General features: G+C 42.8%; 1 pseudogene; it reads left to right on the top strand.

Annotated features, from left to right (window-relative positions):
- The first annotated feature begins 8,067 nt into the window (after nucleotides 1–8,067).
- LOC147433611 (large ribosomal subunit protein eL13z pseudogene) lies at nucleotides 8,068–12,655 on the top strand (annotated as a pseudogene).
- Nucleotides 12,656–13,593: the final 938 nt, after the last annotated feature.

Genomic DNA, 13,593 nt, shown 5'->3' with positions numbered 1-13,593 from the left:
ATCTACAATCATCTACAAGAATAGTGTTGCTGGCATCGTACTTCGGGTGCCTTGGCCAAAGCGTCCGTAGCTTCTTCAGGAAAACGGGCTTATCGCCCATGTGTTTGGGCACAACCGGCACCTTCGACATACGGGGCTGCCATATTTCACAGTCCTCTTGGGAGAGAATATCTGCTAATGCCAAAAAACAAGGTTAGAGGTATGCGTAACTTATGTCCTACAACATTCAAAGCGGGCATGCTTTACCTGCAAAATATTTTTGCCTTCTATGGTTGGGGAAGCATGCATTCACCATGTGTCACAGTTTTTCCCTTCTAGAGCAGGACCACAACACTAGGCTGGCTTTCTGTTTAAGCCGTAGGATGAACTGCTCCGCATCCGGCCTTACAAGACAAATTACATTCTTTTGGAGATAGACTACCCGTGGCGTGTGCTCCTTTGGCAGGCACTCAAGTTCCTCAGGGATTTTGCTGCACAGCTGGTTAGTAGCACGCCATTAAGATCAAGCACAATCATCCGCGCGCGTCTAGCAGCCACATCAGGCTGCAACAATGTGCTTGCCGGTGTCTCGTCTAGCCACCAACTTACTACAACACCAACAAACATAATGAGTGGGGACAAATACATAGTGCAAACATCATATCTAAAACAGAAAACTGGTCCAAAAACTACCAAATTTTGTATTGTATTGCACAAGTGATAAGGACTATCCGAAATCGCAAGTTCAAGAAGTACCAAATTGGTACTGTAATAGTGGACAGATGTGCACCCAAGTTCAACAGTACCAAAAAGTACCAAATTTGGTACTGTAATGCACATATAGTGGGGACAACTGAAACAGTAATGTAACGAAAGGTAACATACCAACACAGAACTAGATAGAGAGAACAAATAAAGCTCAGGGCCAAAAAATCAAGTTAACTCAGTCACTAAAAAGCACAAAGTGCGCAATACAATAGATTCTCACTGGCTACAGTTTGCATGCACGGGATAATTGATCACGGGCGCGATTGCGCTTCTTTCTCTGCAAACAAAAAAGTTCCTACAGGGTCACGGAATTAGGGGAATCACCTCTCCGCTTCGAAACAGCATCGGCAGCAGTAGAGTCAACGCCCCCGTCGGTGCTGTCCACAACAATATCGTTTGCAAGTACTTCTTCCTGCTCATCCTCGGCCTCCCTCCGATCTTTGTTGCCTTCCGACCCCTCTTTGACCTCCCCTTCACTCCCCTTTGTGGTTTCCACCCCCTCCCCAACACCCCCCTTTGTGGGTTCTTCCTCTCCCTTCTTGGCCGTTGCTTCATCGAGCTTTGTGTTGGCAACATCCTGGCTTTCCTCCGCATCCAACTCCACAACAACATGGACTTTACCTTCCTCCTTGTCCTTAGTCTTTTTACCATCTCTGGCCTCCTGCTCACTTTTACTTTCGCTGTCACCTGTCTTTTTATCATCTCTGGCCTCCTCCTCACTTTTACTTTCGCTGTCACCTGTTGCCTCACATCTTTGCCCCGTCACATTGTCTTTCCCTACAGAATTACCTTGCTTCAGATCGTGGAGAACATCTGATATCTCCCTTGTCACCTCATCCAAGTCCCATATTCGACTTGCAGCCGACTTTGTGGCGTGCTGGTCAGCAACTGCAGCATCCTGCTACTCTGCAAACACAAAGAAAGACAACACATACTAACTTGTATGAAAACCTCACTGAGTTGCAAGTGCGCATATGTATTAAAAAATGCACACATACTTACTCTTTACAACTTGAAGCCCACTGGCCCAGGACTTTGCCAAATCAGAGATTACCATATTACAACCCAGCTTGACACACTGATCCCTGCTTTGTAACAGAGCACTGAAGCATAAGGGATGATACTAGTGTCGGCACTCTAGCATGAAGGTTCCGACTACATGTGCGCACTCCAAGGGCTCACCGCATGCAACACACATATCAAACACCGGGATCACATTTACCGAATCATTAACCTGGGGCCTAGGATATAGTAGGAACCTCTTCCCAAGCCTGATATCAGACAACATCTTCTTCACAAATAGGGTATGCTCTTGACCTTCCTTCCATTTTTTCTCCAGAGTGTCATACTCAGCCTGTTGACAACCAGCGGTCTCAATTAGTTTCAAAAACTACCAAGAAGTCATACCGAGACTGGTATTTCTAAGTACTGTACTACGAAATAGAACCCAAACTACCAAAACCACCAAAACTACCAAAAACTACCAAACTCGGGAATCATATAGTACCAAAAACATATAAATACCCTCAATGTAGAACTAAACTACCCAATCCTTATCAAAACTACCAAAAGCCACTTTTTTTGCAGCACTTTCAAATAGTACCTAAAAGTACCAAAACTACAAAAACTACCAAAATCAAACTACCAAACAAGCTTTTTGCATCACTTTCAAATAGTACCAAAAACTACCAAAACTACCAAAATCAAACTACCAAACAAGCTTTTTGCAGCATTTTCAAATAGTACCTAAAAGTACCAAAACTACCAAAATCAAACAACCAAACCCACTTTTTGCAGCACTTTCAAATAGTACCTAAAAGTACCAAAACTACCAAATAAAACTACAGAAGCCACTTTTTGCAGCACTTTCTAATAGTACCTAAAAGTACCAAAAGTACCAAAACTCCCAAAATCAAACTTTCAAATAGTACCAAAACAACCAAAACTACCAAGACTACCAAAGAAACACTTTTTGCAGCACTTTCAAAAACTACCAAAACTACCAAAATTACCAAAATCAAACTACCAATTACACTTTTGCAGCACTTTCAAATAGTACCTAAAAGTACCAAAACTAGCAAAACTACCAAAGCTATCAGAATAAAACTACCATAACACCTTTTGCAACACTTTCAAAAAGTACCTTAAAGTACCAAAACTTCTTCATAGTACCAGAAATACCAAACCATAAGACAGAAGGAAACCATAAACTACCTAGAATAAAAACAGTTCTACCATGAGTACCTAAGACTACCAATCCCACCAAACCAAGCATAAACAGTTCTATCAAAGGTACCTAACACTACCAATCCCACCAAACCAAGCATAAACAGTTCTACCAAAGGTACCTAACACTACCAATCCCACCAAACCAAGCATAAACAGTTCTACCAAAAACTCCCAAAACTACCAGTACCCGTTGCTCTAGAATCTCCTTGTTGAGCAATGACGTATCTTCACTGATTCCGTATCGACGTAGCATCCTTCAACTGGCAGCCAAATCAGCTTCTATCACATTGATTTCTGTGTCATCGCCAGTGTTGGCCTCTCTCAGTGTTTCCAGTTGGGTCTCATATTCCTTGATGTCATCCATAATCTGCTTGACAAGTTTATTGGAACCCTCTGCCCTCAAGAGTGTTTCCTTTTTCTACTTTAGAGACATTGTCAGCTCTTTCAGCCTATTGGCTACCCTGACACATGTCCGAAGGACTCTCCCAACCATAGCTTCAAGGTCCGCAATATAATCAGGTGTCTTCTCCTCATGACGCTGTGGGGGGACTTTCTGTGTAAGGGGCATACTACTGACTGGCGTAAGTCGGGGCTTCTTGGTATTTGACGGGTGGCCTCCTTGGGACGCACCGTTTACCTTTCGCCAATTCTCAACCTTCTTTTCCAAGCCTCCCGGTCAGGAGGAACACATGTTGAGTACACTCTCACCAAACCTAGCCCATGCAACCCTGTGGCCCGCAGGGTCCTTTGTGGCTGCATGACACTTCTCATATGCAAAACAACGGGCAAATTTTGTAGTGATCTCCCCATATGATGGTGGGGCTTGGTACACCTTATGGAACAGGAACCTGCATTCATCCTGAAGCTGTGGTTGCACGTGATTTAAGTAAATCTTTGTCTTCTTCTGGGTGGAATGCCTGAATACAGTGAGCCACTGATCATCGGGGATGTCATCTTTCGTAAGATCCTTTGGCAGCACCCCCTCCATGCTCAATCCATACTCATCATGAAGCTCTTGTGTTGTATAGCAGAACTTTGTCAAGATAGGGTACTCCTCCATCTTGTTTTTTCCTGCGATGTGGAAACAACACGCAAGTAAAGACATGCCATCATTATTTGCCTCATTTCAGTTGTGCAAAACAAAACACATGGAATGAAATTAATGTATCTCATTCAGGTGACAATTGCAAAATTCAGTTGTGTACAAAGCCAAATTTGGTAGTGGTTAGTATCAAATTTGGTACTGGTTAGTACCAAATTTGGTACTAACCAAATTTGGTTATGCTGACATCCCTACTGAGCTTCAACTTTGTGCTATGCTCATGCACAACATATACTGATTTTTGCACTTGCATGCATGCAAGTTAGCAATCTAAAGAGCAGCTTATACATGTAACTTTGTAACTTTCCTAAACCCTAAATTCCTAAGAAGATCCCAAACATGCACATGTACTTGCTGCATGCAAAAAAAGCAAATGCAGATCTCATCAGATAAAAGACATGCAGAAGCTTGCATGCATGGAAGGGTGAAAGCATGTTAACCTGTCATGCTTTTTCATGTCCCGGACAATGCTAACTAGCACAATTTTGACATATGCTAACTAGTACAATAACTTGAGCTACATCTCCAAGATCTATGACATATGATATATCAATAGAAAGCACTTGAAACAAGGAATCCAAATGTACAACCTCCGAAAAATTTTGATATTATTTGTAAAAAATTTACCGGACGCCCAACTTTTTGAAGATGTGCTAATTTGAAACTGCTAACTAGCACAAAAAGCGCGATAGGTTAACATGCTTTCACCTGGAAAATAAAATGATAAATCATCAGAAAACGCACAGCTCTCATAGCACCTACCTTTAGATGTTGTAGATGACCGTGGAGTCTCATCATCGGCAAAAAGAGGCCCAGGCTTAAATGAAGTCTCCATGGACACAGCAGGTTTCTCCCTCTCCACAAAGGAGGCCCCCTTGCTAGCCCTCGTATTTGGGGTGTCGATGTTCCGAGGAGACTTTGCATCCATTGTCCTCTTCTTCTTTTTCCCATTGTCCGGTGACGCTTTGGCTGCTGATTTCCTCGCTGGCGTCCTCATCTTCCTGATTGTGAGTAGCCGGGGAGCTTGTTACCTGCAATTGTAGTGATTTGCAGAAGGCGATGTAGTAAGAGAGCAAGGCGGAAGCTGAAAAATGTGTTGAGCAACTGCGCCACTCACAAATGCAGTCTGTGATGGGACATTTGACACGGTTTCAAAACACCACTCGCATTACTTATTGCCCCACCCACGTTTTCTTTCACGGAAAGTTTAAATCATACAAATTTTCCTCCTACCATTCTTTAACATAGATGAAAAAAAAGGTTCCCTCCAAAGTGTGGACATATGTAGAAGTACCAACCAGGTAGAAGCAAAATAGGTCCTTTTTTTGTACCACCAAACCATGCTTTCACCCTCTTATCTTCAAGGATGACAACAAAGGTTGATAAAAAATGGGACGAAAACAAAGCTTCATTAAACATGGGCAAAACGTAGAATGGCATACAAAGACAACGAACAAACAATGACAACTTCACGAAGTGAGCTCTCAACAACAAAACATAAGGAGCTCCAAAGTGCTGAAGCTAGTGAAGTATTGCAAGTCAAAGACAAAGGTAGCCACATCAAAATCCATCTTCACGACGGCCAAAATTGGCAACAAAAAGAAGAATGTGCAACAAAATGCAAAGTTGCCTCAAAAAGTGAAGTCCAATGCATGCAGCAACCAGATATGAAGCACTCAAGGAAGGGGGGAGTGTCATCACAACGACAAAGCACTTCCAAGCTAAAGACCAACTTTGAAGCTAAAGATGAAGCCAACCCTAACAACAAGCTTGCATATGGTCATGTCAAGGGACGACACGAGCTAGGAAGGGGGGAATGTTAGCGGATTGATTGAATGAGCGCCCACCTGGCCGGACAAGGAGCTAGACACCACATTTGTACTCTATTATTTTTTCGAGCTAGTGTAGTGATACTTTGTGTAAATCTTGATTCCAGAGTACTTGGACAATTCCCGTAGATGTAATTCTATAATGATAAGTGTAAAAGCCCATGTGAGCTGGCCACTGGCCATTTAAAAAGCGCTAGGTATAAATGTCAATAACTTTAATGTGAAAAGAGACTTATCTTTGGAGGAAAAAAAGAAGCTCTAAAAATGTACGCTCAAGCTATGAAGCTGCTGCAACTTGTAATCAACTTTTTTAATGAATGGATAATCCGTTGTTGATTTTGAAACTTGCATTGTGTTCCTCTCTCTTTGCTCTTTCAATCAAGTGATGAGGTTCCCTACTACGCTTGTGTGAGCCTTAATTGCACATTTGAGTGCTTAAATCATTGTTTTTTGATGTTTTGATCATAGGAGAGTGTTTCTAGACCATAGGGCAACTTTTCTGGACAGATCTGTTACAATTTTCAGGACCTTTTTCATGATGTATTGTGATTTTTGTACCTTTTCGGATTGCAACCAGTTGGTAGGATAGTGCCCCTAGGTGTCTTAGATCTCCTCCTAAAGTTTCGTTGCATTTCAAGTTCGTTCGAGTGCCAAAATGGCGTGATGACCTAGAACAGTGAGAAATGACATAGGTAGATTTTCCTGATCGTTGAGTGGTGGTTTTTTTGTTGAGTTGATGTGTTTGCTTGTTAGATTCACTTCTTAAGATTGACAACCTCAAAAAGTCTCCGTGCCCCATCCGATTCACTTCGTTGAGTATTGACATTATGTTAGTGCCAGATAGCTATGCTACAGATGTCTGTCGCGGTGACCCGCTAACAATATAGATTCTAACTAGGTGAGCATGTGTATTCGTGCTAAAGATGACATGTAAATCCCGCAGATAAATTTGTACGGTGTGCTTAGTTTCACAATGCATTATGCTAGTGTTAGTCATCGTACGACTGACAATCCCTATTGCAAATGCTCCCACTACAACTGCTAGTTTAGGCCTTAGTAGGTTGTACATGCGATGTCCAAATGCTGACAAAATATGACAAACCTAGTTGTACTAGCCTCCCCTATGCTATCTGCATGCAATGTATCATTAGGACTACTCATCACATATGGATGTGTCATTGCCAACTCTGGGATGGCTATGTCTCTCTCACCCATAGGCAAAATTGTGTGTTCTAACATTAACTAATCAACCTCTAGCATGAGCATATAAAAAAACTCCATGTCTGTCATCTCTGTCCGTGTCCCTAGGGAGAAGACCTGCTCTACTTCTGCCTACACAGACTTCAATGACACCTGTTGTGTCTGACTAGAAGACTGTCGCTCTATCTCTGTCTCTATAGACTCTACTGACACATCCTACATAGCTACATGCTCCGTCTCCTAATCATATTGGAGCTCACTTGCAAAGGAGACATGCCTTGTCTCTCACTCAATGCATGCCAGCAAAATAAAATCAAGACCGTGCCATCTTATACCTCAGAGACATGCACAGGATATACCAAGCCCCTACTAGCAATCGCTATTGATTTATAATGCAGATTTTGATGCGTAAACTTGCCAAAAACACCTTATACACAATGCAAGTTCTGTGAATATCCTTACGCGAGATTGAAAAGCTTGTTAACTAGTTGATACCTTGGCACTTGCAACCACTATACATTTTAACAATTTTGATTAGCACACGTTATTGCAACCGCAAACCTCCACATGTAGAACTACAATTTCAAGAAACTGCTCTCAGCTTTGGAGCTTCAAATGAACCCAATCTACCCTTGATGTTGCAGGTCACATTGCTTGCAACCTTTGCCACCCTGTAAAGAGGAGAGCTAAGCCACATGCTTAGTGTTTGCAATCACAATCTTCGTAGTGTTCACCCCTTGATGAGCATACACATAGACCGACACAGTCTTCCCTGTAATTTGGTACTTATCACCGACAGACCGCATAGTCATGCGCACTACCTGATGCTCCTGCAGGATTGAGTACGGTGTTACCGTGTGAGAGAGAGGCAGTGATGGCACCTATCGAACAAACTCGGGAGTCGGAAGGACGAGTTTGAGACTGGTCCCATTGAAGAGGTCGCCATGAACTTCCTTTATCATGGACTACCCCTCCCGTGTGGCTACTTGTTTCATGACCAGCAACGCCATTCTGATGGGCATTGGGCGTGCCAGAGCAACCCCTTTCCCTCAGGCCGCATCGGGTAGGTTATTGGTTTATGGACATACCCTTTTGACAGCATACTTGTCACCATGTCTTGAGCCCTGGTCACTGCTGCACGGCTTGTTCCTCCCATCCAGCTTCTTGATCCACATCCTCAAGAGAAAAGACACTGGCCAGGCTGATCTACAATGGTGGTACCAGGGAGGAGAACTGCTGTGTCGAGAGCTTCTGCATCTTTAAAGGTTAGGAGAACTACTTGAGACCAATTTCCGTCACTGCGAAGGTCAATTTTGGAGATTCGTCCGGAGAAAGAGAAAAGGTTCTGTAGGTCATGTACTGTTGTGTAGCCCTTCATAAGAACCATCTTGCTTCCACGCAGCTACTAAATCGTCATGGAGGTGCTTTTTGATTTGTAATCACTACTTGCCCGCCATCAGCAGCCCCCCCCTCTCTCTCTCTCTCTCATGCTCATTTCAATGTGGGCACTAGCGCTCTCTCATGCTCATTTCAATGTGATGCTCATCTCAATGTGGGCGCGCGAGAGAGAGAGAGAGAGAGAGAGAGAGAGAGAGAGATTCCATTATGCAAAAAAAATTCTAAGCTATAAAAGACAATTGACATGCAAAAAGGTAGTCTTCTGCAGTAGCATCTCTCTCCCACTCTCCCCCCCACAGTGTGGTAGATTGATTGATCATGCCATTTCCCTCTTGAATAACCGGTCTTGAGTTCAACTCTCCTTGTCAGATAGATCTTTAAGGTCTCTTGGGATAGTTTCCTATGACGTTAAAATAATAATATTAATCTTCTTCTTCTATCACATGCTCGCTCATGCTCATGTTCAAGCGAACGCACGCTTGAGAGAGAGAGAGAGAGAGAGAGAGAGAGAGAGAGAGAGGAATATATATATATATATATGTATATATATATATATGAGAGAGAGAGAGAGAGAGAGAGAGAGAAGGGAAAAAGCTCCCTCACAAAAGCTCGCTCCAGGAGGGAGCTTTTTAAGAAGTTTTTTTTTTCCATTTTTGTTCACTTGAGCAAAAATCTAGAAAAAGCTCCCTTAGTAATCTCCCTCTATTCCCATCCCCCATCTGCATCACGCATAAATCTCTACTGTTGCCTCATATGTCCAAAACAATGGTGCCTCATGTGACCAGAATGCCAACATCGCATATATCGGCAACTATGAGACCGCCATCTCTCACGAGTCATCATCACTGTCAACTTTGAACTTTCACACATGTTTGCTACCATGGCAAATCAACACTATCACATGAAACCCATGATCAATCACATCAAAACTGATGCTCACATATGCATAAAATGGCACCACAATCTCAAAGCTGATAAGAAGATTCAATAATGTATATGTTAATGGAGGGGTAGGTGCTAGAGAGCATGACAATGGGGATAACTTTTGCTTATTCTTTCATGCATTTTATATGGTCAATCATTAAAATAAGCCTCCCATCTTTGACTTTTCCATCGATCGATAGATCAAGTGCTTATGTAGTTGTCTCTTTTGTTTTTACTCTAGGAGATTTCTCCCATGCACATCTACTCTTCTATCTACCATTAACAATGGGTCTTTAAGATTGTAGTACCACGTAAAGAACAAGGAAAACTTTTGAAGTCTCTTTTGCAGAGGAAGTTAGATTGAGTCCAAGTATTTCATTCAAAGCATATAAAAATTGCTAGCCAACGAGCGAGTAGGTGTAATACTAATGGGCTATGGAGGACTCCCTAGAGGTGTTGGTAGTTCACCTACACCCCCTAGTTAGATTCTCGATATTCTTATGACTCTATGTGCATGTGGAGCAACCTGTCAAGGCCTTGCTACTACTCGTGCTATGGATAACACCTTCAACACCTTGCTACTCTTGCTCTAAATAGCATACGTAGTACAACCTTCATCACAATGAGCTCAAGTCTAGGACGGCTAAGTGAGTATAGCCAATAGTTAGGCTTTGCTGCAACATCCTTGCTTTGTCCTTGCTTGCACACAAGAGCTAAATTTAATATTTTTGGTATTGAATTGTTGTAATTTTGCTACATTTTTAGCTCACTTTTGTTCTTGAGCATTAGTAATGTATTGTTAATGTTCGCATGTGTAAGTGGTGTGAAAGGTGGACACTGTCTGCTCTCTCTATCACATCACATGTTCAAGCAAGCTATTATCTAGACGATGTCGCAATGAAAGTCCCAACTAAGAGTCTTTTTGCTTATTTTTGGCTTGCATCTTTGCCCAAGCTCTCCCTAAGTGCCTACCCATTTTGGTGAAACTTGACTGAAAGTACTTAATTCAAATATGTTTCACTGAAAAAAATCCTCCTCTAAACTTTCCCTTTTGATCCTCTCTCTCCACTCTCTACACAGCTTGTCGTTAGTATCACAGTCCTTTGAAGACGTAGAGGAGTCTTTGGATTCTTCAGTTGATCCTTGTAAGCCAGAGCTCTTGCCACTCTCACTTTCTTCATCTTCGATATTGGAAGCTCTAGACGGTGCTCGTTTAGAACACGCCCTTACCTCACCGTCAGACGGAGCCAATATCACTCTTGGGACCTCTGCTGCCTACCTGATATGACTCCATGAGAGCCCCCTTCCCCTCCCAACTTTGATGCGTTGCTAAGACCGCCCCTACAACAAGCAGGGTACACACACATAATAATAGAGAGAGGCATAAACAACAAGGGTAGAGAGAGGTGCCGCACATCTCAAACACATGGAGAGAGATGCAATGAGCATGAGGACCGAGAAGAGCTAGGCCTTAGCCATCATGATCAGCAACTATGTGTAGGCAGTGCAATTGTTCAAGCTCTTGTGTGCCCTCGAAACACCTCTTTACAGGTGTTCGTGACTTGTCGCCTCGAGGGGTTCACCTCTTAGACATGTGAGCTACCATGTGAGTTTAAATGAATGGGTTTTTGAATTGAATTCTTTTTAAAATTTTAATAGGATTATATTAATAGAAGGGGTCTTTAAATCGATTTTAAAGAAGTACCTGTAAGTTTTTGAAGAAAGAGGGGTCATTTTATTGCCTTAAGCATATAAGTAGAGGTTTTTTTTAAAAATACCCTTTGAGCGCACGTTACATGAATAGTTTCTTAAGGTGCACCCCCCTGAGATTACGCTTTGTGTGCTCAAGACCTCTCTCTGCGGGGTCGACTAACTGTCGGGGGGGGGGGGGGGGGGGGGGGGGGGGGGGGGGGGGGTTTCAAGAAACTATTCATATAACGTGCATTCAAAGGGTATCCACAAAACGCCTTGACTTACATGCTTAAGGTAATAAAATGATCCCTTTTATAAAAAAAACTTATAGATTTTCTCTAAAATCAATTAAAAACTCTTTTTGTTAATATAATCATGCTAAAATTTTAAAATTTTGACAATTAAAAAACCCATCATTTGAACTCACGTGATAACTTACATGTCCGAGAGCCAACTAAGCAACCTTGTCGAACGAGGGCTAGAGCTCTCATGTCCTAGGTCAGAGAGAGAGAGAGAGAGAGAGAGAGAGAGAGAGAGAGAGAGAGAGAGAGAGAGGTAATGCAAAGAAAAAAGGGGTTGTGGACTCCGATGACAAGAGACACACCCATATAGAGAGAGAGAGAGAGAGAGAGAGAGAGAGAGAGAGAGGAGAGAGAGAGAGAGAGAGAGGTAATGCAAAGAAAAAAGGGGTTGTGGACTCCGATGACAAGAGACACACCCATAGAGAGAGAGAGAGAGAGAGAGAGAGAGAGAGAGAGAGAGAGAGAGAGAGAGAGAGAGAGAGAGAGAGAGAGAGAGAGAAATCCAGCCCCTTGCACCTGCAAGTGGTGCTTGGGGAGGCTGAGAAAGGGTTTGAAATGAAAAAGGTTGGTGTGAGAGAGAGAGTCCTTGCCAATTCTTATTGAAGTACATTGCTGTGCTTCATCCTAGTTAAACCCCTCTAGAAAATGCCTCGTTCAACCAGCCCACAAGGAAGAAGCACAGATGTCTTGCCCATCAGAAGAACGCTGTGCATATCTTCCCTCGTCCAACAAGCGGGCCGCTTTTCCCTATCGTGCATTTTCAGACCCTCAAATACAACATGAAGGTCCATGCTAGGTGCGTGTTTACCTTGGAGGAGTTGAAGGTGGATGGGATTTCCAGGAAACTAGCACCAACTATAGGTATCGCAGTTGATCATTGAAGGAAACATACATGCCTTAAAAGTCTCCAGTCAAATGTGGAGAGGCTTAACATCTTTAAAACAAAATTGATTGTCTTCCCTCGCTGATCAAAGAAGGCTAAGGTTGGTGATGCTAGCCATGAGGAGCTTGCAAGTGCTATGCAGGTCCAAGGCCTGGTTATTCCTATCACTCAAAAGAAGCCAGCTATGGAGGATGTTGCCATTATAGATGACTTGAAGGCCGACAGGGCTTTTTCCAAGCTTTGAGTAGAAAGGACGAATAAGCATTAGATGGGTGTGCACTGTGCGCCAAAAGAGAGCAACATAAGCAGAAGAAGAGATAGCTGTGATAGGTCTTTTGTAGTACAATGAAATGAAAGTTTTTGAAGTGATCCTTTATTATTTAGCTCCAGGCCCTCGCCTTGGTGCGTGGTGCTTGAGAGAGAGAGAGAGAGAGAGAGAGAGAGAGAGAGAGAGAGAGAGAGAGAGAGAGAGAGAGAGAGAGAGAGGTGATTGAATGAAAGATGGGTTGTAGACTCTAATAAACACACACACATACCTCCCTTTGCACACACTCATTTGTCTCTTTTGTTGAATTCTCCCTCATGTAAGTGCAAGGAAGGCACCATGGCAGCCGTGTCACCCACCGTTACAATGGCCCTTGTCTCGAACACGTTCATGTTAAAGTCTCTCAACTCTTCCACCTCCTTCAACGCTAGGCCCACTGCAGGTCTTCCGGCTTTGAAGAAGATGAATGTTACTTGCTCCACGACCAGGAAACATGAGTCAAGGTTGAGCTAGCGGTAGTAGGTGCACTGGCAACTTCCATCATGGTTGTTGCCCATCCTGCACTTGCCCTTGTGGATGATTGCCTTAGCACTCATGAGGGTACTTGACTTTCTCTTGGTGTGAGAAACCCCCTTATTCTTTTAATTGTGCTTGGCATTGCAACTCTCTATATGGGGCAATCCTCTTTGTATATGCATCCTCATTGAAAGAAGATGATGACTCTGGGCTCACATTGTAAGAGTTGTGAAACGAGCTTCTATAATGTGTATTAATGAATTCTAAAAAAATTTGCTTAAAATTGTTTTAAGAAAATAAAGAGAGACCTCCAACGCCTCATGTCGATGCATGGTGTTTATTCCTATACATGGGCAATCAATGCTATGTAAAGGTGAGGGTTTCCTCACTTGGAGTTATTATGTTTGTTTGTGTGAGTTTACACTCTCGGGTTGCATTCTCTTTGGAGATTGTGTCATGGCTAAAGGAAACAAAAAGTGAGCACTTGTGGAGTCGATCGGTACTTC

The sequence above is a fragment of the Adiantum capillus-veneris genome, chromosome 19 (assembly GCF_014529385.1).
Source record: "Adiantum capillus-veneris isolate H3 chromosome 19, ASM1452938v2, whole genome shotgun sequence".
Lineage (NCBI taxonomy): Eukaryota > Viridiplantae > Streptophyta > Polypodiopsida > Polypodiales > Pteridaceae > Adiantum > Adiantum capillus-veneris.
The sequence above is the reverse complement of the archived record's forward strand: the minus strand, read 5'-3'. Positions and strand labels throughout refer to the sequence as shown.